At 44.6% G+C, this 25,919-nt stretch overlaps 1 long non-coding RNA gene across 4 annotated transcripts in view; it reads right to left on the bottom strand.

The window, feature by feature from the left end:
* The window catches only part of LOC112978854 (uncharacterized), a 71,055-nt gene that overhangs the window by 11,799 nt on the left and 33,337 nt on the right, over nucleotides 1–25,919 (bottom strand). For 2 of the 4 annotated variants that reach the window (XR_010389997.1, XR_010389998.1), the window contains exons 2-4: nucleotides 15,976–16,855; nucleotides 15,472–15,688; nucleotides 5,105–14,623 (exon numbers count right to left, since the gene is read on the bottom strand). This is a non-coding gene — a long non-coding RNA (uncharacterized LOC112978854). The remainder of the gene's footprint in view (nucleotides 1–5,104; nucleotides 14,624–15,471; nucleotides 15,689–15,975; nucleotides 16,856–25,919) is intronic. The other 2 variants (XR_010389999.1, XR_003258033.2) reach the window with 2 other exon arrangements.

The raw sequence follows: 25,919 nt of genomic DNA, 5'->3' as shown, positions 1-25,919 counted from the left end.
AGCACAAAGCGCTATTTCTGCTGTTGGGAACTGAATTTCAGATTTTTCCACTTCGTAGTTCAGCCCTGCCAGCCAAGTGGGTCGGGCCACCGCAAGCTGGGGGGCATCTGGGCCAGACGGAGGCGTTTGCTCCCTGCGAAGGGCGGCTGCGGGAGCAAGGCACCGAGGGCAGGTGCCCGTGCCGGCGACGAGCGCGGTCCCGCTGGCCTCGCGCTGCCCCGTGGTGCTGCGTCGTGGTGCCCTGACGTCGGTTGTGTGCGGTGGCTCTGGGACGGGCCAGGAGGGCTCTGCCGCCATGTGCAGGACAGCCATGCTGGGCTGCCCCTTAAAGGCAGATATTTTAACTTTGGTTTGCATTGCATTTTCTTCTGCTGAGTATTTGCCTCATGCCATTTGCAAAAAAGCTTCCATTGCTTTCATTTAGCTCATTATCAAGTGAGGGCTTGGGGAGAAACGCCTTGCTCGTGTGCTTTGCTGCACACTGCACTCGGTTTGTGAGTGGGCAGACATGCGAAACGCGCTGCTCACACTTGCAGTCTCCTAATCCCTTTTACTCCACTGTGGCTCTTTTCTTTTTCTATTTCCACTCTTCTCCCTCTTTTTTTTCAACTTCATCTTCACCCAAGCACCCCTCGAAGCCTGCCTTTACCACTTTGCCTTACCCAGCAAGCCCCCCACTTTCTCTGCCACCTGCTCTAGATGACTACATCAGACTCCCGTTCTCGAAAACAAAAGTATGTTATTTTTCCTCTTAATTTTCTCCATAACATCCTGTCTGTCTCCTCAGTCCACTCAACTCTCATATCTGTTTATCAGGCTCAAAACTTTGGCACCATCCTTAAGTATTTGCTTGCTCTTGCCAGCATCTATTCCATTGCTCAGTGTCGTAGATACCCTTTCCCTAGTACATCTGGTTTCCATCTCTTTCCGTACATCCGCTTCTCTCTGGCCGAGCTGTAGAGTCATTCTCTTGTATCCTTTTCTTCACATGGCTCTGCACAGATTTGCTTAAATGGGATTCATCTCAAATAGTCATTTGAAGGCTGGGAAGGAGTTCAGGCTGGGCCCCCCAAAGACTGCTTTACTGTCTTAACCTTGGGACGTGGTGAGTCACCTCCATGGGGGCACCTCCCTCCCCAGCCCTCCCTCTCTCTGGAGAGTAGAGGCCACAAGAGCACCTAACTTTTAGGTGGTTAAGTCAGATGACATCAGCCAGGCATTTCTCACTTCTCTGGGCCCGTCTGACAAGGCATCTCATCCAAAAGTCATCTATTTCCCCTCATGTGGGCAGCCAAATATTTTTAGTCTTTAAGTGCAGAAGGCAGAAGTTTATTATTCTGTCTGCACATACCTCAGTTTCCCCACTGATGTTCTTTGTGCTGACTGTACAAACTTAAACGGAAAGTGTCTGTTAGGGAGAGCTCTGGCCCCCAGTGGGTGAACTAGTAACTGGGGAACCCTGTCTGAGGGCCCAACCTCTGTTCCCAAACAAGGGACCAAGACCACAGAGTATGGCCTCGTTTTGGGAAGTGGGAGCTGCACACACTTAAGCTTTGAGAGAGGCGATGAAGTCGCAGGCGAAACCCAGGCTAGCTGGGGGTTTGACCCGCAGCCTGGATTAATGGGCAATACCATTACCTGGCAGGAGCTGTCCTGAGCGATTTTTATCGGCTGCATGTCACTGGAGAGGTGTCCTGCAGGCACCCGCTGCCGCCAGCTCCTCACGCTAGTGCGGACAGCAATGCAGGGGAATGCAGGACCAAGAGTTTTCATGCAGCGTGAGCTAAAGGCTAGTGCAGCTTTTCATTTGCTCAAGCAGGGTCACCTATGGCAATTTGATCAGGGCCGTGTCCCATCGGGCTTTGAATATCTCCAAGGATCGAGGCTCCATGACCTGTTCCAGGAGTTGGCCACCCTCACAGTAAAAGAGTTTTTTCTTGTGTTTAAATGGAATTTCCTGTATTTCAATTTGTGCTCATTTTAGAAGAAAATGAGCAAAAAAAGAACAAATGCAAGGTTTCTGGAAGGAGACTACAGGAATGTAATTACTGTTACTATTTCAGTTCTGCCCATCACAGGCTACAAACCTTTTTATAGATAAGAGGTTTATAACCCCTCTTTTCCCAGCATGAAGGCATTAGCTTGCTGGAAACAGCATGACCAATATCCCTGGCTGTTTGACTGAATGAACTGAAAGTCCAACACACTGAGCCCTTAGTTCATAACTCAGCCATACTGTCTTATATCCCCTGCTACCTCCCCTTTCTTTTTTCCCACTGTTTTTTTAAAGTTATTCAGGGCGAGCTTTTCCTCTCTATACCAGCCTGCTAATCAGCTGGAGTTGGACAAATAGTAATTAACTCAAAAATAATAAGCTGTCGGGGTTTTACGAACACAGCACCAGCCAGTTCTGCCAGCACTACCCTGTAGATTAATACAGCATTAGTTTGTTCACAAACACCAAATTCACCCATAAACTTCAGAAGAAAAATTACTTGGAAAGGATCTATGTTCTTGCCTTGACATTTGATATGCAGCAATGATTATATCTCTGCACCCTGTGTATCTTGTTGCTGGACTGTGACACAGTGCGTGAGGCACAACTGCTGCAAAATGTGGATCCTTCCAAGACATGTTATGCTTGTCAGGTTGGCAACAGATATGTGCTGGTGATAGGACTTGTCTGAGTTGCTAAGCATTGCAGGCCTGTTTCTGTTTACCTTGTCAGCCCATTTGCGGCCAGCTGTTCTCCAGCAGGAGACAATGTTAAAGCAAACACACACATGGAAATTGTCCATAATAAATAAGATCCCAAGGCAGTGAGTCCCTTAAACATGTGCTTAACTTTGTTTAATCAGGTGAATAGTCTAAAGCTTCTCCTAAAAGTCTTCTACAGTTGTTCAACCTATTAAAGTCTCCTCAAGCTGATAAAAAAATAATTATTTTGGTCTTCCAAGCATATGTCATCCAATTATGCCCACATGGCCTCAGACTGGGTGTTTGTCTGCAGCTGTCCCAGAATTTCTTTCATTTTTACGACCCTCTTCTCCTGTTGATTCTTTGATAGCACTTCTGCCTGCCAAATTCTCAATTTGTTGATAATTCATCTTCTCACTCTTTATATTTTTTATTATTTAAGAATAGAAGAGAGCTCTTAATTCATGGTGATAAAATTAATTGTATGTCCTGTCCCTGGACCCTAAGATTCTAGGGCTTGAGCGGTTTATGCGACCATGGTCTTTGAACATTATCATCTTGGTCAGCGTCATCAGTATTAGAAGCTGGGCGTCACTGCGTTTTGCACCGTGTATGCATTACAAGATTAAGTGTTGTTGATACGCAGAAAAGGGAGTGGATATCTGCAGCAACTAATTAATCTTGGAGGAAACTTAGCCATTAGATGGATCATAAATCCCAGTGTAGCAAAAGGTCTTAATCAAAAAAGACATGACTTATAAAGTTGATCTAGACAGACATGGACTCACTGACAGCCCCCTTGACAGACCTTTCTGCCTTCCATTTCTGATGGATGTCCTCTTTGGGTCTGCCACCTTGGACAAACACAGTTGTCATTTTGGAAGACACAGGTTTGAGAGGGAAGCGGATAAGGCTTTAAGGCCATGGGATATAACCATCAGTTCTCCCAAGAGGTAAGTGTGTCACCTGTCACGGGCGCTGGAGCAGAGGTTGGATCCCCTGGATGAATCCTGCCTGCTTAGAGGACGGGCAGATTTGCTCTAACTTTGCTAGAGCTGTCAGATAGCAGGGTCCTGAGCTTTGGATAGTCTGCTTTTATCTGCAAGTAAAACCATCAGTAATTTTAGAGGGGGAAATCCATCTAAGAGGAAGAGGTGAAAGACCTTGGCCAGTCTTTGCTGGAAAGCTTTTCTGACCATTACCGCTCTGTCTGGAAGTTTAGTACAAACACAAGATAAGGAAGGAGACAGGATTCTCATGTTTCTCATGTTGACTTTAGACAAGTTTCTCCACCATGCCGCATTCTTATTTTGATTGGTACAGAGTATACACACCGAAAATAATGCTCCTCAGGACATGAGTACTGAATAGGTACTTCTTACAAACCTTGCCCTAGACCTCTCTGCTTGAGCCACAGCCTCCTGCCTGGTTTTTGGCTGCTGTGCAAATAGGGAAGAGCCAAGCTCCTCCTTTCCTCTCCTCACAAGCCCCCCAAACCTCAGTACACGGTCTGAGGAAATAGCAGAGGGGAGAGAGACCACGCTCAGTGTGCCTCTGTGGAAAAATAATCCATGTCACCAAAAAATAACAAAAAGACTGCGCAACGGTTACTGCCCAATCCCATTAACCTACTATCAACAAAAATCTACACCATGGCATGACAAAAAAATCAGTAATTCTGTGTATGACGAAGCATAGTGCAGCCATCTGCTCGCAGCGTGTGGCCTTCATCTCTGGCTGCAAGAGGGTCTGCAAGACTTGTTGCACATTTCTGGATGTCATGTCTCCCTGCTGCTGATGTTGCCATCTGCATAGCAATGCGGTGCTCTGCATCTTACGTACCACAGCATTTGCAGCTTCTTAATCTCTTTAATGGGTGTTTTTAATCATGCTAGTTGTCAGTTGCAAACACCATTTTCCCCTCGTGATTGGATGGCCTAAGACATATTGATGTTGGCAGCTCAACGGTGCAGCAACTTTCAGAGGAACTCACCCTTCTGAAACATTGTTATCAGAAAAAGGAAAATATTGTTCCAAATTCTTCCCCTGAGGGTCTGTAACAAGTGCGTTTCTCAGGAGACTCTGTTTGTGCCACCTGTACCAAACACAAACCCTTTCAAACACAAAGTCCGTGCTGGCTGAGTGCAGATGCTGGTGACTTTGTGGAGGAGCAATGGCTCTTGGTCCTATCTTTCCTCATCCTAAGACATTTTCACCAGTCCCATCTCCTTTAGCCAACCCACACAATGGAGCGGACACTTCGGTCTTTAACAATCACCACATCACCTTTAAAAATGCATAGTCTTGCCTACAAACCAGGGAATATTTTCCTTTGAATGTCCATAAAAAGCATACAAGGAAGCAAAGACTGATGAGAAAGACTAAAAAGTTTTGGAGTTTTACTAACCTTCCCAACTGAGTGTCCGAGGCAGCTTGATGTGATCACACATGAAGACAAGCCCCTTGTCGCCGCTGGCTGTGCCCCTGCTCTCCCTCACTCTGGGGCTCATTGAAGGCTTCCAGCTTTTAGCAAGAGACTAGGTTTCCGGAGCAGGCTGTGAACAAGCAACATGAATAAAGCCATTGTACTGGCAATATGATTTAAGCAAAATTATGAGGATGAACACCTTTGAGCTTTCTGGCACTCCAGTCAAAGCCTTGGGCTATGTCGCAGGCCTGTCAGGGCTGGTCTGGAATAACAAAACTCTCTCATTTGTATTTAAATGTTTGCTCCATATTACAAGGAACCAACCCAATCCAGCCTGTAGTTTTTCCAGTTACTGTATTTTATCATTTTGATGATAAATATTCAAGTCTATCCTGGGGGAAGCCAAGTCAATGAGGAGGTCTCAAGTGCTGTCCCATCTCCCAGGAAACCGAGCAAGGCCCATGGTCACCATTTTGAAGAACTTTTGGACAACTTTGTGAAGTGGGCTCCCCGGTTTCAGCCGTGACTTGGACGCGTGGAGGATGCAGCCCTGTATGCGCAGGGAAGGACGGGGGCTGCAGTAGGAAGGGGCTTTCTTCTCACGCCGAGCAGGTCCAAGGAACGGGTAGGGCCTGGCCGCAGCGCCCCCAACCACCCGCCTCCGCAATGGCAATAGCAGCTGGCGTTGTGCCAAAAATGTGAGGGAGGGATTTTGTGCCACCACAGCAAAGAGGGGAGGAAGAAGAAGGTTGCAAGTTGCTGTGAGGAAGGGCAGTTCCTCCCTGCTTGCCGCCCAGAAGATCCCCGCTGGAGTGTGTGCGCTTCTCCTTGGGCACCAGCTTGTCCCTCTGCTCGGAGGACCGACCCCTCTCACTGCCTACAGGGGATCTCAGAGAGGAATCTGCGGGAAATAACCAGAACGGAGCTGAGCAACAGCTAAGGAAGGGAACTATTGAATTCCAGCACCAGGGAGGACATGCCCACACCGAGCCTCATAAAAATCAAACTCCAGGCAGGAGGAACTCTTAGGCAGCACTCGTAGCTCCCATGGATTCTTATTATCATGTGCACATTGTAGGGTTTTTGATAATCTGTGATGTAACAGAGATACAGTCACAGTCTTTACTTGCCGACATTTATCATTCTGGAAAGATCACGTCTATTAATCACAGGTAAGCGCGCAGCCGATTGTGTCCCTGGCAATTAGAGCTCACTGCCAGCAAAGCAGACGCAAATGCCAGGAGGAAGGAAATGTAAGGTCTCTTCACAGGTTTTTTTCAGAAAATCTTGCACATGCTATAAGTAGGGTCTTGAATTTCTGTAGTGGTCTGAAAGTGAATCTTATACAGCTCTAAATATCCAGAGCTGGGGCAGGAAAGGCAGGGCACAGGCCTGGCTTTAGCAATCACAAAGCTATGCTGCAGCTCCAGGTGGTTTTGGAGGGGGTTTCCTTGTCTTTGGGAGAGCAGCTGACGCAAGCTAATGCCTGTTTCAGCAGGGCTGGAGAGACCTCACAAAATGGGTTTAGAGATAAGAACTGACCCGCTCAGACTGGAAGCCCCCATGTTGAGCATTTAGTATGTCCCCACTTTCAGAGGTGATGGAGGATCTGCCCCCCTGGCGAGCTGGGAAAGAAATCTTGTTCTGGGCCCACAAGAGTTTTCAAGATTTCTAACAATTTTCTGTTCTCTACTGGGATAGGACCAAGTTACTTTAAAAAAAAAAAAAAAAGAAAGAAAAAGAAAAAGAACATTTATTTTTTAATAAATAAATGTGCAAAATGCAAGTTAGAAAGAAAGAGAGACCATAGCAGAAAAGCAAAGGGAACACACAAACAGATAAATAGCTCACAGGTCTGCTCCAGGATGCTGCAGGTCATGCTGTGAACCTCTTGAAGGGGCTGAGGACAGCACCCACTTAACGGCAGGTCTCCTCTGGTTTAAGTCAGTGACCCTCCTGCCAGGCTCTTCTGAGTCTGTCTGTTCCCTTTTATCTCTGGTTTTAACCACAAAGTGAAGCTGAGAAACCTTTCTTCAGAAAGCATTCATTGAAATTTTCCTTTGAAAATGTCTCATTTTGACAAATAAGCACCAAAAAATTATCTAAGGAGAAGGTTCCCAGACATCAGCAACAACTTACCCATTTATGCCTGAGCAAGGTCAAACAGTTCAGTATTTTGTTATGTATTTTACAATTTAAACTTCACTTTCCCCAAAACAAATAATACTCCAAAACACTTTTTTGACTATTTTTGTCAGCATGAAGCACGTTCTTTTTGTATACAAGGCTGTAATGCACTGATGCAGGGACCGCGAAGGCAGCTCTGGGTTCTTGCAGCTCCCCGTACCGCGAGGTGCTGCTCATGGTGGGCTCTTTAAGGGCTGCACTTACCCCCGGGCCAGAGCAGTGGACAGCGCGTGCTGGGCACCGGTGCCCCGGCACCCTGGCGAGATAGGTGCTGGAGCACGCGCAGCTCCCGTCAGCGCCCGTGGATTGCCATTTGGTGGGAATACGAGGTTAAAGGAGGAGCTGGGGGAAGAAAACCGGAGCACGGCCGGGTCACCTGCCATGAGGCTTGGACATGGCTGGAGCCATCACCCCAGCCTCTGGGGCTACTGTCCAGGGGCACTCCCGAGTCTCCTCTTTCAGACATAGCCTAGGGTGCTGCTGCAATGCAAATAGTAATTTATGGCAGCAGCATATGGTTACATCCGTAAGAATAACGTTTGTCATAATTAGTATATGCTTTCAGTGTGTTTCAGTGGCCACAAACAACATTTTAATTTGTTTCTTAGCTTCCCCAAAGAAGCTACCTGCTCTATGAGCAATTTAAATGGGAAATCCAAAGCAGTGTTTTTCAAGCCCTAGCAAGATATACAGTTCTGCAAACAACACAAAAATGACTCCAATTTTTTCCCCCATGAACCAGCTTGTAATTTACTCCTGCCAGTGTTCTGAGCTCTGAGTGCCCTTGTTGCCCAAAGACCCAAGACAGAGAGCACATTCTGAGGCTATTTGTTTTTTGGAGTTTTACAAGAGTGAAGAGAAACAAAGTTTACACTTGGTTGCTATATATTTCCCTTATATTTATTTTTTAATCAGCCGGGTTTTCTGCAGAAAACAGCACTCTCATTTTCTTTCCCTTTTATAGAAGGACATTTTTATACATTCAATTCAGAAAGGCTGCCATTTGGAAAGAGTGGAAGTTGTGGGAGCAAGGCTGCAGTGTGTACAGTTAGCTAGTTATGTACAGTCTAGCCCTGGGACGGGAACCGAAAGCGTGGGCATTGATGAGCCTGCGAATAGAGGAGCCATTGAAACTCTGGGTCCGCAACACGAGCTCTTCTTTGTGCGCACTGCGGCCCCAACCAAAACCCACCCGCTGCCCTTGCTCCTGCGCTCGCTGCAGCTGAGGAACCCAACGTACCTTCGGAGGTGTTGTGAGTGTTGCGAGGGAGGAATTAGCTCCCTCCATCAGCTGGGAGCTCCCTGGAGCTGCTACGGCTCCCAAAGGAGCCAGGGCAGGAGCGACGGAGGCAGGGGGTGCCATGGAAGAGGGGGATGCAGCTAAACTCTAGCTGGACTTGACCTCCCAAGCTGAATGACGCTTTTCCCCTACTGATTTCAGATGATCCATCTCACTTGAACAACTAGATCTGCACACTCCTTGTCCATTAGGAAGGATATGAAGAACTCATGAGGGCTTACGACGTGGTGGGAGCTCCCTCTATGGTAGGCACTCCCTACCAAGAAAGCTTTCTTCTTGGGAACTGTTTCTCAAAAAAAGAATGACTCCTGGTGTGGAGAATGTGCTTGCAGAAGGAAATCTCTGAGGACAGGCTCTAACGGAAGGAATCCACAAGTCCATTGGACCAGACTAGGGCCTAGCTTCTGATTACTGTTGTTTTTAACCATTAACTGTCGCAGCGTAGAAAACCTCATTTTCTAATCAGTTCTCTGAAAATGAAACCAAACCCAGCTGCTATTCTTGTCTGGGGGCTCTTAGGGTGTTTTTAAAGTCATTTCATGAAAGAAAGCATTTTGTTCTAAGCGGTTGACCAAAATAATTCAGATTATAAGATCCAACTCAGCTAAATTAAGTACAGATATTACTATTTAGCTAAAATGGTAGCGGGTTTTATAAGAAGCAGCATTGCTACAGCAATGTAGACATCATTTTCTTTCTGTAAAGGTGAACATTGTGTTCCGCACTGTTACTTTACCCTTGTGGATCAGATTTCGTCTGACCACAGATGTCCTGTCATCCCATCAACAGACCATGACCATGCATGATATCCCATCAGGACTCTTAAGAAACTCCTGATATTCGAAGGAGAATCATAAACACTACAGGTGTTATAAGATCATGGTAGACTTTTCTGTTATTTTGGAGATGAAACTCCTCCTTTCAGGGCATTTAGAACAAATAAAAATGCTAACTGAATCTTATGGATCATTGTGCAGATTCTGTTAAACTTTGTGATTTGGAGAAATTTACATTTAAATAAATAATACTCATGGTCAGTAGAGTCCTAAATAGTCCACAGCCTTGGAAATATCCTTGGAAAGGGAAGGATTTCTTTATATCTGAAAAATGGTTTCAGAAATATCAAGAATAATAATGAAGTCAGCTGAAAAGGCAAATAAATAGAAATGTGTTGGAAGCTGCTGGATGTGGGTCCACAGGTGCCTTCTGGAAGTGGGAACATGCGGGGCACTGGAAAGAGGGCACAGCTCTCCGTCACTGGGATCCACTGATGTCCCCTCAGCAGAGGCTGACACCCCTCAGCATCTGATGGCGGTTAGGTGGCCTGTGTGAGCGAGCTGTCAGTGTCGATGCAGTTTCGCGTTAATAAGGGGTTATCGTATGCATGGCATCCTCCTTTGCTGTTTTACACAGGAATTTAGGAACTGATGTGGCTGAAACTGAGTCAAGCTGCTGGGGCAGAAGAAGGGGAAGCCAGATGTGGTCTGTGGCTCATCAAAAGGCGTTTGGATAAATTCATTTCAGCGAAACCATTCCACAGATAAAGCAGTTTTATGGCTGAAACAGTGTATTCATATTTTAGCAGCAAGGCATTTTAAGTAGACCAGTTATCCTTTCTTGCAGCGTTAGGAAGTCACCTGAGAAAGCTACAGTGAGGAAACAATATGGAAAACTCCAGAGTACAAGTCCACCATTCTGTGTTATTTTCATTGGCCTTTCTAACTAAAATATATTCTTGCTCTATCATTGTTTTCAAGGACATGTCCACTTGCAAGTGCAGGTGTACAACTAAAAATGACAGAGATCAAAATTCAACAATAAAATGGGTAAACTATTAGCTTAACAGTTAAGCTAACCTACCCAAAAACATACATTATGTGTGGATAGGAAACATAAGCACTGCTAAAAATATAAACAGAAGTTACACATGGGAAAACCACACAATTTGCATCCTGAAATGTGAAACTCCCTCTAATTACCTCACACACATGCTTTTAAACTGTAGTGCTGGGCAGAGATCAGGCCAGCCATGCTCCAGTATCAATCCAAGACAGCCTTAGCATCCCGCGCTACGCACACCAGCACGCTAACCGGTGCCTGGACTTGCACCTGGCCCAGAGTGATGTCCCTGTGGTAAAAAGGTGCAGGAATCAGCTGCTGGATAACTAGCAAAATCAACAACAGTTTGGTTGAATAGATACGCGCTTAGGTACCTGCTGGGACTGTGCCATGCTGCTCCCTATGAGTCCCTTCTTCTCCTACCAAAACCTTCTCATTCACATCTTCAAAGCAAGAAAACTTTTCTTGAGCCTCCTGTTTCTACACTTCTCTCAGCTTTTACTGTTTTAAAAAAAAAAAAAAATCTCTGCTCATACTGCTGGAGTTTCCCATCCTTCCTAAAAAAACAGCAGGAAAGAGGGTGCAGAGGACTGGAAAATCGTTATGCTTGTTGGGATGCCAGTAAGAGTTTCACCTGAATTAAAGTGGCAGTTCCAAGCTTAGACAGGACTCTCTACGACACAGTTTTTATAAAGAACATCTGTGAATGTTATGTAAGCCAGACTGATCTGCAACACCTAAACTTGTCATTGCTTTTCAGGGCAGAGGAAAGAAGAAGATATTATAAATACGTAAAATAAGGCACTAGTACATTAACATAAATAACCCTAATAAATTGTAAAGCTTTATAGAAAATGGAAAATTGCTAATGGAATAATGCACATTTGTTGATTCTTGGAGCAGACGCTGGCCGTACATCACGCACCAAAGCAAACGCTAAGAGCATCAGCACATAACAGCATTATTTAAACCTCCTTTAGGGGCAAGATTACACAGCCGTCGAAGCGGCCCACACTGAGACTGCTCATGGGTTCCATCAGCAACCAACTCCTCTTTCTAGTTTTTGTTTGCAGGTAAGAGAATATCACAGGAACTTGAATGTTTGCGGTTCTTCTTGATATCCTTAAAGCAATACCTTCAGGGCAAATTATCTATAATGAAAACTACCCTTACTAGGGGACCGGCTCAGAGGTTAAAAGCGCAAGACTGGGTAACTGCCTTCCATCACTGTGCCCCACTTAGCCTTGCCAAACAGCTTCTCGACAGGACTTTCACCCGGTCTACCTGTGCGTCCATTCCTCAGGCACTTTTGCTAACACAGGTATCAATAAAATTTAGCCCAATGCGCAAGAAGTGGTGTGGACACAGGACTCACAAGGAACCGAACTGAACCTGTCAACTCACTGCTTGCAGAGCACCAAATACAGTGACAAGATAAATGGCAATACCTTTTGGTCGCCTTAGTCTGGCATGGATTTGAACGAAGGACAAAGGAACGCAGGCAGAGGCAGGTGGTGATCGAAGCTCCTTCAAAGACGGTAAATCCCCATATTTCCCAAAATGCGGATTTGTACATAATGACCTCGATTCAGGAGGGTCAAGCATTTTCCCCTGCGTGTTCCCCGTGGGGCTACTCACATTCTTAAAACCAGCCCTGTGCTGAAACAGAGGCCAAAAGGCACAACCTGCACCCGCGTTCCTCCATCCAGTGCTATGAAGACCGGGAGCAAAAGGCGACCCACTCCTCTGAGGAGCAAACCCACCGCATCCATTAAAGACATCCAGGCAGGGCATGTAGAAAGCCCGATGCTGTAGCTGGCCCCTGGCCTAAGGGATATGCTGAGGCTTCTTAAATTTGGCCCCTCCTTTCTTGTTAAGGAATGAGAATACTTTAGAGCCAAGTTAAAGGGATGATTTGTAGATTGAAAGTCCTTGGTTGTTGATCCTCTTTACGCCAGATAAAACAAATAAGAGAGCTTGAAGGAATGGAAATCTCCTTATTCTGCCACACATTGAACTGACATTGAATTTGTTTATGGTTCACTTGGCATGAATTTTTTTTTTCCCTCTTTGGCACCAAACTGGCTTTTTAACTGAATGCAAATTTTTATATTAAAAAAAGCCCTGGCTGTAAAAAGGGACAAATTAACAGGAACGAGCACTTTCACACAGGAGAAAATGATTCATTAACTGCTCTTTCGCCATTGTAGAAGAGCCCATTTTTGGCCTGTCCTCAGAGAGTCGGAGGATGCTTGTAACACAAGCAACGTTTTGAAAAACTTCATTACACAGAGAAAATTCCAGGCTTCAATTTTTCTTCTTGAGAGAGTTCAGTAGTGGCTTTATTCTGTGCATATCTCTGTGTGTGCGTGTGGGCGCGCACATGTGTATTTATACACAAAATTAGGTTCTAGCAAAGAGAAAGTGCATTTATGCAAAAAGCAATTCATCAACTACTTCTGTGCTCAGAATTCACTGAGGTAATTTAGCTACTTTAATGGCAAGGTAGTTTAGGTAAGGTATGCAATAAATGTTTCCCCCAACCCCTCCAAACAGTTAGAGTAATGGAAAATGTGTGCTTCAAATGAATCTTTTCGGTAAAGTAATTCTTGTTTTAATTATTTATCAGTTAGCGAATATGAAATATAATGACATAGCAAACTTCTCTGGAACCTCTATTCGTGTTGTGGGAGCTGTCTTACATTAGCTGGAGTTTTATACTGGCTGTAACTAAAAGGCTAACATAATGCAGTATGCGGCACTAATCTGTTCCTCGTAACATTAAATGTGCAGCAAGCAGCTACCACTGTGAGAAGACCCTTTGGATCTATTATTTGCAGTATTTTCACCATGGCCTTGACCTTCGTGATGTCAGGCATATATTACATCTCCACTATAATTTACTATTGACATCATGGATTAAATTTGTTGTTTCAGCTAATGCAACAGAGCAAGCAAGGTAGATTGTGAAACAAAGCCAGCTGCTGAAATACGAGGGATGTCAAGTATAAATTTACAAAAGATATTCAGACTGAGCGCAGAAGACAAAAATAAATGGACAGAGAAGCTGTTTTTGACAGACTGCAAAGGGCTAGAGACTTAAACTTGAACATTGTAAATCCACATGTCACAAAACACTGCTACAGAATGTGAGACATGTCTATTTCTCAGGAATATAAATGGTGATATGAAACCAAACTTTCAAGATGCTGTGCATTTTTGAAAAGTATATCACTAGCTCCTGATAAGAAATTTAGTGATCTTTTTCTCTTAGCTTTAAAAGCAGAGAAATTCATCATTTAAATTCAGTGACCAATATAATAACTGTATTTGGAGCAGGTAGATTACAAAAATAGCAGAAAGTAAGCTTTGCATAGTTTCCTGGTTTTATAGAAAAATAAATTATACTGACTGATATGTTCTCTCGGTGAAACTTAGTCAATCACAGCTAATTAATTCTTATTTGGTTATTCATATATACAGGTGATATTTCTCATCTGAGTTATATGTCTGCGGAAGAATGGTGCTATATAAAAATAAAATATTTTACTATTTCATATATATTATGCTATTCACTTACTCAGGATGTGCTCTCTTGCCAAGGATTTACTGCAGTTTCTAGGATGATGTACTGTCTTACCGCCTGCAGCCAGGGCTCGGCGAAGCGTGACGCGCAGCGCCCCGGTGGGCAGCAGCGCCCGCGGGCCGGCCGCCGGCGCCCGGGCAGCGCTCTGCGGTTGTCTCCCCCTCCAGGTCTGCAAATCGCGAGGGGACGAACTGCGGCTGCAAAGAGAGCACCGGCGCGCCAGCCAAATCCTGTACCTCGGAGATTTTCAGCTCTGCGTCTGCATCAGCAACAAGCATGTGCTTTCTTATTTCTTTACGGCTTGTGGGAATAAATCTAACTTGAGGAAATTAAACTCTGACTCCATGACCTAAATAAGTTGTCAGCACAGATTTAAGAGGACCATATCGTCGTCAGAAGACCATCAATGAAGTAACTGTGGGTTCTACCAAAATATAAATAGAGGGCAGCATTTGAGGATAGATGCAGAGACAGGAACGATACTTTTCTGTGTGATATTTGGAATAGCTCCAAAACAACTGCGCTTTGCAGAAGCCTTTCCTCCAGTGCAAATCCAGTTGTGGCCTTCATGATGGGATAGCTACCTCTGGCAACAGAAGAGCAGAGGATTTGAAACAGCATTTATAAAAAGCAGCCTTTGTTTCAAAAAGACTTAAACTTTCTTTTTTTCTGCTACCCAAAACTCCTCATAATTTCATTTTAAATATAAACAGGTATGGGTTTAACAAGGCTTTGACACACGACTAAAAGCAATGTTAAAATGAATGGGTTTTAGCTGTGTGTCAAAGATATTGTGTGAGATGATCAATGTAGGCCAGATCCAGAGAGATCTGACACACCGCTGCCTGCAGACACCTCCGGAGCAGCTGAGCCATGCGGTGCTGCGATACGTAGCAGCGACAGCGTGCGGCGTGAGCTTAGCACTAATTTTGATTCATTTTGCAGATCAAGCATTAAAAGCACGCTGCAGCGCTCTCTGGAGCTAAACGATTTACACCGGTTTAGGATTTTCCAATCTTTAACATCAATTCTGCGTGACAATTTCAGATAGCTATCTAATTTTGGCAACGCAGGATTCGTACCAACTCCTTCAGCCTTAATATTGATCTCCTCTAAGCTCTGCTTTTCTGGAAAAGTCCTTTTACGCTGATACACCTGGGCAGCAGATGTGGCTCTGCTACTATATGTGATGCAACTACGGGGGACGGCTGGCGTCACGGCTCGGCCGGCGCTGCCGGGGAGCGCTGCCGGCATGCGTTAGCGGCACGGCGCCGGTGGCTTGCAGCCGGCAGCGCCATCCCCTTCCCGAAGGCACAGCCGCCGCGGGCGGAGCAGAAAAGAAAGACATATTTTCTTTTCTGAGGCAAACAAAGGTTATTTGTGTTTACACGCCTCGCGCGCATGCAAAAAGAGCAAGCTCCATCTCCAACTTACCTTTTCTACCTCGCTGAAAAGCTTAGGTGCTAGAGGCCTGCGCTGAGATGCATGCGCCAGGCAAAAAGTATTCCCGATTATTAATGGCTGGAGGAGGCCTCTGTGTAATCAAAGGGCACAGCTGCAGTGATGTACGGCCAGTGACAAACGGCGAGATCTCTCCTTCTCGCCGCCACGCGCTTCCAGCGAGCAGCCAGCCACTTCCCGCGCGGCGTATCTGCAAGATAAATAGCACGAGATACGGACATACGCACTGCTCACACTCCCGAAAAGTATGGTTATATCCCCCCCGCGCCATCCTTCTAAACATGACTCTGGTGCATTTTTCACAGTTTCAGAGCTGTTCTTGCTGTTTGTAAATAGATACAGTTTCCGAGCAGAGATTTAAAACCCTCTAACAGTGCTGCTCTCTGCGGCGCGGTTCGGGGCCGGCGGCTGTCGCGCGGACGGCGTCGGCCCAGCAGCTTCTGTGAGCTCTGTCGCGACAAGCGGCCCTGGACTTACCGCTGCAAGGAACCGGCTGAAGAACACGCCAGATATCATTTTTATTTGTCTCACGCAAGTATGCCAGCATAAGCTGACGTAGGGATGCATATTCACTGTCTATTTAAGAAAAGAGCATTTTAGCTGTTTCTTCTGTGGTTTTTTTCTGTTTCTAGCCACATTTTTGGTTTACAAAATCAAGTATGATGTGCAGTGACATTTCCTTAAGCTAACGATGTATCGGAACCGAGCAAAACTTCAAAGCGAAATAGGAAGCGATCGCCAGGGGAAAGCAGGGCCAGGAAGGCGCTGGGTGCACGTGAAGCGACGGGTGCCGCTCTGCAGACCGGCCCGGTGCTGGGGCTGGCGCAGGAGGGTGCAGACGTGCCCAGGAACGCGGCGCGAGGCTGGGCGGGGCAGGGCCAGCCCTCCCGCGGCGCGGGCGGAAAGGTGTCCGCAGGCGGGCGCACACGCGCGCGCGGAGGAAGCCGGCCGCTCCGTGACCCCCTCGTGAACCTTCCCGGAGCCGCAGAGCTCGGCCGCCGAGGCAAAGGTCACCGCAGCGCTCACGCTGCTCGCAAACAAAATCAGATTTAGGCAGGCACTGCAAGAGCCCTTGGCTTATCGGAGCCAAATACCAGCAAAAACATTTTGCCAAGTGATAAATTGTCTCTGTTAGTGTTTACTGTCTCAGTATGGCTCAGTCCTGCTATGCTCCTTTGGCAGCTTGTTAGGAATTATGCTCATTGCTCCCATGTTAGATGTCCACACGGAGAAAACCGGAGCCGCAGCAGTGGCGCGATGGGAGCCGCAGCCGGGAGTTCGAAGGGAGCGGTGACACCCCTCGCGGCGCGGGGCACGGAAGCGCGGGCTCGAGAAATGAAATTACACGTCGCATTACCTACGGAGAAAAATATTGGGTTAAGGGCAAGGTAACAGTAAATGAAGTCTGCAATTCCAGTTATAACTGACTTCTCCAGCCTCTTGCACAGTATTTGGTATCGGATTATAGCACAGTGGTATCTTTGTCTAAATCAGAAAAAAAATCAGAATGAAATACACAGGTAATATAATCCTACTTTCAGCAAGCCAGAAGTGAAAATAAATGTGGTGACTTTGCCTCTGCTGTAGCCTCAGGTGGACATTTGCCCAAGCGACAGCATACAAGATACATTTCAGCACAAGACTCCCATTGACTTCAGTGGGCCCTGATTTAATCCAGACACAGCAAGTGCTGTATCCTGGAAGAAGCACATATGAGCGTCTTTACTACAGGAGACTGGTACGATCTTGCTCTAAGAAATGAGTTATTAGGGACATTATTTTGTTTCCCTTTCCTTTTCTCACTGGCAATGTCCAATAAGCTAATGCAAGTAACAAGTTCCCCCTAGGGAAAATGATGAGGAAGCTCAGGAAGATCAGAGCAATGTGAAACTTTGGGTATGGGTTGAGAAGGGTAACATTAGCTTATGATAGTGTCTTTTGCTGATAGCAGACGGTTCATCGATATACTTTTCTCTAAAATACGATGGAAATTATCATTATATCCTTCTACTCTGACAGTCTTTCCAAACAAGACAAGAAGAAAGCATGTAAAATATTTTGCCCATGTGTAATTATTAGTGCCTTCAATTATCTCTCACCGTTATTCTTTTTAAAGTCATCTGGATTATTTTGACCACTTATCCATGTCTTTCAGCTCATAAAAGAATTGCTCTTTCACCAGTAATTGCTCACTCAGGGGCTAGTTTTACTGTGCTTTTTTTTTGGAAAAAATACATACATGGTTCATTCTCCAGCTATTGCACCAACATACGAATGAAAATGCTTCTGCGCGGCCCAAACCCTGCAGCTTTGGGGCCCTTCCTGCTCTGGTGCTGAGGGCGGCGGCACTTGCGCAGCCCGCTGGGACCCGTGCGGGGCACCGGGGCTGCTCCGCGGCGGATCCTCGGGCCTGGGATGGGGCTCGTGCAGCGGCGCAAGCAGAGAAATGTCCCCCAGCCCTGGCCAGCTCTGCTCAAGAGTAGGGCAGGAAGGTGCCAGGGGACACCCCAATCTACCCACGCTGACTTTTTAGAAAGCTGGAAGAATCTGAGAGGGCTATAGAAGAAGCTCAGGGCATGCAAATATTTTAAAATGGTAAAGGCAATGACTTACGGACATTTGGCCTATTAATCTGAAAAGATCCATCGTCCCAGTCATGGAGGCTTAACATTGGAAGCAATCAGTAAATAATTAAAGGATAGCAAAGACCATTCTTCTCCACACATTTTCATGGAAGTAAGTGTAGTCAAACAAGCCTGATCAAAGGGTTTTTTAATGAAATTGCAAGTTCCATTGATAAAGTTAATTGTACTGATGTAAAATGCAAGTAACATATTCACATTAAATGGACTAAAATCAACAAACAGATAATATTGAGTAATTTGGATCTGAAAGCCACCATCCCCTGTTGGAGTCCCACAGATGCAAGTCCTCTTCCCACTCCTATTCCATAGCTTTGGGTGACAGCCAGCCAGGCAGGGGCAGGGACACAGCACCCGAAGATCAGAGCAGGTCCAGCGACAGTAGCCAGGGTCTGCCAAAAGCCCACGGACCCCGGACAAGTCCGTAGGGCCCAGGCAGGCCTGAGGTCTGGGAAGCAGGTCAGCAAGGCCAGGTCAGGATCAGCACAGTACAAGGCTGACCCAGGCATACCTAAAATGTAGCTCGGGCAAGGGCTAAGGGCAAAGGCCTGGGCTGAAATGCAGCTTCTGAGCCACACGGCAAAAGCTTCCCCCAGCTCTTGCTCACAGCTTAGCTGCTTTCACTGGAGTCTAACCCAGGGTCACACAACTGCACCATGGGCAGAGCTGGAGCACAGGCAGTGGCGGGGCGGTGGGAAGAGTTTGCAGAGTAACTCAGGGCCCTGTTACAGACTTGGGAATAGCAGTAGTTAAACAAATGAACATCAGCTTTCATTATAATATACTGATGATGGTGAAGACAAGCTTCAGATGCATATTAACTAGATTTCAGAAGGTGCTACTACATCTGTGTATAGCATTAGTGAAACTGTTAGTGGGAATATTGGATCAGGTCTTGAAGTATATTATGAAACTAGAAAAGGTTAAAAAAAGAGTTCAAAGAAAAAAATCAGGAAAACATGCCCTAATCTGTTACAGTTACCCAAGAAAGAGTTAAAAGGTGATTTAATCAAATTCTGCAGGTATCTACATAAGAAAGAGATTTCTGATAACAAATAGCTATTTAGTCTTACAGAAAAAGGCACAATAAGAGCCAGTAGTTGGAAGCTGCAGCACTTTCTCCCGCATGGGCCATTAATCATTGGAACAACCTACTGCAGGATGTGGTAGATCATTGGAAGTCTTTAAATCAAGACTTTGCATCTTTCCAAAAGAGATGCCCTCTCTGAGGCATTAAATTTGCACCAGTTTCTGATGCAGAAACTGTTATTGGGGTTTACACCCTGAGTTGCTCAAAGGTTCAGGTGCAAGTCCTTAAAATCTATCAAATTAAAGAAGACAAAACAGCTGTGTGGAAAACATAGTAAGTGGTGTGTTACAGGGGGGAGTAACAGATTTTTGTGCCTTTATCACTAAAATTTGTATAGCTATTTACAAGAGAAAACTTGTGGAACAGAAGCAGAGTGAGGATATGAGAAAGGTAATCTTTTTAAAATATTTGTCTTCCGTCCTTTAATCTCAGTGGGATAAAGACATGCTTTTTGCTTGGTGTTCATCCAATGGAGTTCTGACTGAGGATGGTGATGGGCTCACCAATTGTTATTTATGAAGCACAGATTCTTGGGTATAGTTAAAAAATACCAGTTGGCCTTCTTTCAGCTAAATCCCATTCCTTGGAGGCCAATTTAATCATGCCTGAATGAGATCTGTAAACAGAAATGCTTTGAGGTTTCCTACAGAGAAAAAAGGAAGACCCCAGCCTGTGGGAGAGAATACAGCTCCCATGTCAAAAAGAGCAAGCAGAGGGTGCAAGGCCACAGCTCCAGTTTTGAGCTCACACTGACTAGGCTTATGGCCAGAACTCCCATGTGGAGGGGCAGAAGCATATGAGGACATTTGATAATATTTATAATAGCACCAAGCGTTTATGCAATTCTAGTGCTGTGCTCCGATAGGACCCCCTTTGTGCTGGGAACTGTGCAAACACAGAAAGAGGGGGGAGAAGACAACCCCTGCCCTTGAGAGCGCAGGAACCAAAGCCCCCAGCAGCCTGCACAGAAAGCTGGAGCCTTTCAGGGCTGCTGGCAAGGCAGAGAGAGAGGACTCTAGTTCCCCACCTGCTCTGACCCCCTGTGAGAAATCATGCTCTCAGGTTTGATGCAGCGTTTCAGCCTCTGATACGCAAACAGCTGCCAGATGAAAGTGTCTGTTTCAAGCTCACGGGGCTTTTCATGATCAGAGAGGAGTAGTAAAGAGCTGGATTCAGGGATTATGCTGGCTTTGCTCCATCTGTCTCTTGGGAGCCAGTAGCTCTGTCCCTAACCCCTCTGTGACCTGAGCATATGCAGTGCACACAGCCTGGCTCGAGGGGCCTTATGAGGAAATGGGAAGGTATGGGGAGATACCTCCTAATTTGTCATCTGCATGCCCGGATGCACGCATGTGGCAGTGTAGCTGTGTGCGCGTGCTGCACACATGTGCATGCTGTGTGTGTCCACCACCACCCCTTACCACAATATAACAGGTTTCCTATCGAAATGAGGAGCTCTGAGTACCTTGAGCCTGCACCGCTGCCGGTGCAACAGGGCCTGAACCCTTGCTCAGGGCTCAAAGCGCTGCTGTAACACAAAAGAGAATCAACCAAACAGTTCAGTGCAGTTCCTGCTGTCTTGTCCTTAAACTTACTAGCCGTTTCACATATTTTTGCCATTTACGTTGTTGAATCACTTCTACTTTTTCCATAAGCTTACAAAAATGGTCAATTAGTTATAACCATATCCAGGGCTTTTCTCCCCACACAAGCCCTTTTTAGTCTCTGTTTTTCTAAAGCCTGCTGTTGGGCTGAGCAATCTTTGTGCCACCCTGGGGCTCCGTCCTGCCAGTGATGGGAGCCAGATGAGGCATTTCAGGATGACACACAGTACCATCTCGGCAGAGACCGAACATCTCTCTGAATTACCCTGTGAGTGCTGCTGGCGGGAGGAGCCGCAGGGTGGGCGAGCAGCTCGGCTGCTGCGCCGCGGGTCCCCGCGCTGCCAGCCCAGCCTGGAGGCCTCGCCGAAACCTCCTCAGGCGCCGAATCCAGCCTTAAGCGTTGTTTAACTTTGGGGCCACACGTGCCTGTGGTTTCTGGGTGTATGTTTTTATTTTGTTTTGTTCTGGAAATACCAAGGATGTCATTTGAGACCACTAGAAATGCGGTTTATAGGGACAAGGTAGAAGACCAATGTAAGCTAGGATAATAAAATATGAAATTATTATGAGACATACAACTGGCTTAAGGAAGTGATGCATTTTTCAGGTTCAAAAAGTATGGTTATTTTTCTCTTTCGTTTTCTGAGCGCCTGTGAGTACACACAGTCCTAATTTGAGAACTGGAATGCACTGGGTTTGTGAGCAAGTAATACAAACTCATCTATCAGACTCATCAGTACATGGGGCAAATCATAAATTACCATCTCACATTTGGCTTTATGGGAACAATGACAGTTAGCCCATGTGAGGATTTGCCCCCTATTTTTGAATCAGGAAAGCTAAGTACTTTGCTTCTGGCAAGGACAAGCTTAAAAGGAATCATTCCTACTGCAATCTATCCTGGAAATTAAGCTCCGTCTCACCTGCCTTCCCTGTGTCATCTGATAGGGTCTTCAAATGTATAATTTTCAGTGTTTTTATATGACATTGTTGGAACGGGGAAAAATATTAGCAACATGATTCCTAACAGACTCCGCATGAAGTCATCACACGTTAGACTTCCTGCTAGACATAAATCCAGCCTCTTGCAAACCGAGCTGCTCACATGACATTCCCACGAAGCAGCTGCAGATGATAAGAGCTGCTCTGCATAATTTGCTTTGAAGTATCTTTGAGATAGGATTAACCAGATGATGTACTTGTGCGCACATGCGCTCGCTTGCTCTCTTCTCTCTTTTGTTGCTGCTGCTGTTGTGTTCCTACAGAAAGGTTTGTAGATTGCGTATACCCACCAGATATATGCATGCCTTGTGAATAGACTGTCTGTATCTTGCCTGAAACACGTTAATGTTCAAACAGCTAGAAATAATGGCTGTTTCTCCCACGCACTGAGAAATCTGAAACTGCTAAAATCAGACAGTAAAAAACCGCTGCAATTAGCCAGTATGAGTGCTTGACAATACATCTGATTTACCAGCAAACGACTGTTCTATCTGTCTTTCCATCAGCTTTCTTTCAAGTCCAAGTACGCATTGTTTTTCAGTCATTAGCTTTTGAAACATGATTTCGTTAGCAAGTACACTTCGGCTTTGTCTGACAAAGAGAATAGTTTATATTTATATTGGGTGGCAACACCTCTGTCTTCTGAGACCCTGAATTGTTTTGTAGCTTCTTCCAAGGGATAGTTTTGCTGAGTGGAGAACCACATCGTTGCCTGTTCGTTTTCTGCATCACTTGTTATACACAATGCAAAGGAAGTGACTATGAAAATGCAAATGAATTCAGCAGTTTAAGGAGTGCTAATATGATAGCTTGCTGTACATCCCCACGGCTCAGCGCATGACTGGGTAACACGGCGCTGCGGAAACATGTGAGCCGTGGGGAGAAAGTTGGAATTCAGATTTATGACTTCTTCCTTCTCAACTCCAATCCTCAAATAAAAGAAAGAAACATTTACAGGGCACAAGTTTAAATTCCTTAATCTTACTAGCTTGGGTTTGGCTCTTTGTCTCTCTATATTCAAATGAAGCACCTCATCAAAATTAGGTTAAGAGGGTAAATAAAATCAAGGTCAACTTTTTATTAACTTTTGTTTTTACATCCTTTCTGTTGAAATGTATTTGCTCTGAAATCTCCTGGCTGCAGCTCTAGATGTTTAGAGGCAATACTGCCGAGACTTTTAGGTTTTATGGATTCTGCAAGAACAATATAACACAATACTGACAATCATAAACAGATACTAACTTGCTTCAGTTTGGAAACAATTGCAGCCATATAACCCTTGGTGGCCTCTTTTATATGAACTTTTATTTTTCTCTGTACAATGGCTAACATGGGAACTATCCCCCGTCCAATAGAACAGCTTGTATTTGCTCAGGAAATGGTTAAGTTACAGCAGGTCACCCCTGTTACTTCATGGAAATGCTTTGATTTGTCTTCCATACTAAAACAGTTAGTCATTTGTTTTACTAACAACTCCCCTCAGAGCAGAACCTCAATACTATCTTTAAAAAATTAACTTCACACATGACTTTGTCAAGAGGCTTATCTCCATCTCAAGAGTTCAAATTTCATAAAATTCAGAGACGGCGTAGTTAAGAGGACAGACTTCGGAAATGTTATTTCCTTTCTTTTTGTTGTCCATACTACCCATTCGACCATAAGATTTTTCAGGAGACTTTCCTGGGCATATAAAAATATCTGTACTTGACCAGCCCTAACCAACCGGGCCATTACCAGGAGGGTACTGCACAAAACAGAGGTCCTGTCTCCCAACCGCGCTCTGATTAGTTCAAAGATGGATCTAATGGGTATATCACACTTTAAAGCAGTCACACTTTAAAGACACTTTTGAAAGCTTCTGACAGTTTGAAAAATATTTGGCACACACAAAAATATGGAATAATTCTGGACTGGCTGGTTGCTTTCAAAGTGGGGGAAATGCAACTGCAGCCCCAGAAAGAGATAGGGAAGGCACTTCAAAGGTACGGATAGGACGAGGTGAGCAGGAAACGGGGGGTTTGTGCAGAGCTTATTCTACTCTCCTCTGAGGAGTCATATGAACATGAAGCTTCTTGCTGTTAAATTTGAGTAAGTCTTGTTAGGGGCAAAAAAAAAAAAAAAAAAAAAAAAAAACCCCATCCTCATGACTGTACCTCTTTAATGTTGTTTAATCACTGTAGTTTAATGGTGATAAGTTTAGTTCTTTTTCATACATCCCGATCAGTTGCGAATGCTTTCTGGGCTTGAAATAGAGGAAAATAAAAGATTTCTCTTTGTTACAATTTCAAAGCACTTCACATTCACCACAAACCATCTGCAAACAGTAAAGCACAGAATACCAGCCTGTATCAAGTCATTAACCTTTTAGGACTCAATCAAAGCACTGTTGTGTGACACTTTATTAATGAATGCTTTAATGTGGTATATAAAAGCTAACAAACATGGAACCTGCAATGATTCATCAAATTTAATATTCCATCAAACATTTCATTTGGAAGACTGACACTTATTTTTAAAAATAACCCAAAGGAATACAAGTTCAGAGAGGTGCCTTAAATGAAATTCATCCCCTCCCTTTTACAAAATTCTGATTTTGAAAAGCAAAGAAAAAATTAAAAAAGCAAGAGAAATACATTAAAGATTTGAAGCACTTACGTGACCTTCTAAATAACATTTGAACGTATTTTACGGAATCTGTTGTGAAGAGTGAAGGAAGTTGTCCTTATAAATACACTTGCAGTTTAGGTCACACATTGTCTGCAGTCATTGCTAGGAGGCAAAAGCCCTGTTGTAAAACAGCTGGGCTTCTTGGCTTGGGGCAAAGGCAAATTCCACAGCCAGAAACCTAATTAGACACTTTTGGAATTCGCGGCACCCTTTCACGCTATGACCTTTTTCTTTCTGCCTTCCCCTCTCTTCTCTCTGATTCCCCCCCTATATGTCCTCCCCCCTGCAAATGAACATTTGATCCTCTCCTTACTAAATATGTTGCTTTTTTACATAAACACTGTCTACTGGCCAAATTGAATCCTGCTGGTAATGAGAGCAACTTGGATTTATGTCATGGCTAAATTTGTCCCTGTAATCCATTTAACCTTTGAGCAAATCTAAGCTTATCCAGTCTCCTAAAAATTTTCAAATACGTGGGCTGCACAGCAGTGGTGTCAAAGAGCCAGTTTTATCTGTCCTGGAAGATTCAGAAGTCCCCAGAGAATTCTCATCTTGCCCTGGAATGAAAAGCAAAATATTCCGACTTTTTATAAAACACAGAGGCACGGTCTAAGCGTGATCCATTGCCAGGGTACTCACCTGAATGTGAAAAGCCCAGGTTCAAATTCCTGAAGGGACTTGAACCTGGGTCTTCCATGTCACAGGTAGCTATTCCAATTCCTGGCCTCGTATGGGCCCTTTTTCTTTTTCTTTTTTTCTTGACTGAAGCAATGACTCTGTTCTGAACCTGACTTTTCTCATTGAAAAATTTTACACACATGCAAAACATTTTTTTATTGTAAGACAGGCTTTTTTCAATGAATAGTGCAGCACAACAAATTTGCCAGCCTCTTATATCCTCAGACAAATATTTTCAAAACTTTTCTGAAAGGAAGACATGTACTAATTAAAATGTTATCTGTGTCAAGAAAAAATAATATCCAAAAACAGTGTCTAGCATCTGGACATTTGGAAATTAAATGAATAACTCTGATAGAATAAAAGGCTATTAAGTGCCACTGAAGATGTATAATTTACAGTTAAAGTATTATATATCATTTTCCTGAATTGTTTTTATAACGTAAGTTGCACTTCTTATCCAAACTCATTTCCAGCCAAAGAGCATGTTGCCTCACGTGGGTTTTTGACTTAACAAAAAATTGCAGGATTCATCTATTAAAAAAAAAAGTATGATAAATAGGATATTTTAACTAAATTGGGTAATACAGAACTGCTGTGCCACTCTTGAGAAATATCTATAACTCACTTATGCCTTCTGGTATTTGTATAGCATGTTGAATCATGAATCACAGAGTAGCTATCATAAAAAAAACAATGCCTCATTGACAAAAAATACATTTAACTCAGCTGAGA

This window comes from Dromaius novaehollandiae, chromosome 7 (genome assembly GCF_036370855.1).
Source record: "Dromaius novaehollandiae isolate bDroNov1 chromosome 7, bDroNov1.hap1, whole genome shotgun sequence".
Taxonomy (NCBI): Eukaryota; Metazoa; Chordata; class Aves; order Casuariiformes; family Dromaiidae; genus Dromaius; species Dromaius novaehollandiae.
Note: the sequence above shows the minus strand (reverse complement) of the source record. Positions and strands in the feature narration are given on the sequence as shown.